The sequence below is a fragment of the Priapulus caudatus genome, unplaced genomic scaffold (assembly GCF_000485595.1).
Source record: "Priapulus caudatus unplaced genomic scaffold, Priapulus_caudatus-5.0.1 Scaffold1729, whole genome shotgun sequence".
Classification (NCBI taxonomy): Eukaryota; Metazoa; Priapulida; class Priapulimorpha; order Priapulimorphida; family Priapulidae; genus Priapulus; species Priapulus caudatus.
Genome location: NW_014578790.1, coordinates 59,847 through 60,177, shown reverse-complemented (window position 1 = coordinate 60,177; position 331 = coordinate 59,847).

Genomic DNA, 331 nt, shown 5'->3' with positions numbered 1-331 from the left:
CCTACCGTACCTACCGTACCTACTCTCTCTCTCTCTCTCTCTCTCTCTCTCTCTCTCTCTCTCTCTCTCTCTCTCTCTCTCTCTCTCTCTCTCTCTCTCTCTCTCTCTCTCTCTCTCTCTCTCTCTGTCTGGCACGCGCCACAAGTGCAAATCTCACGAGATCTCATGCATGACGAAGTCACGGTGTCCAGGCACCACCGCACACGACGAGATTGCAAATTCGGAATTTTGCGATCTAGTTTCGATTTTAACCACGAAATAGGATTCCCCCCCCCCCATCCCAATGAAGTTAGAGAGCGCAGACGACAGTGTTACCAATTGCACGCGCTCT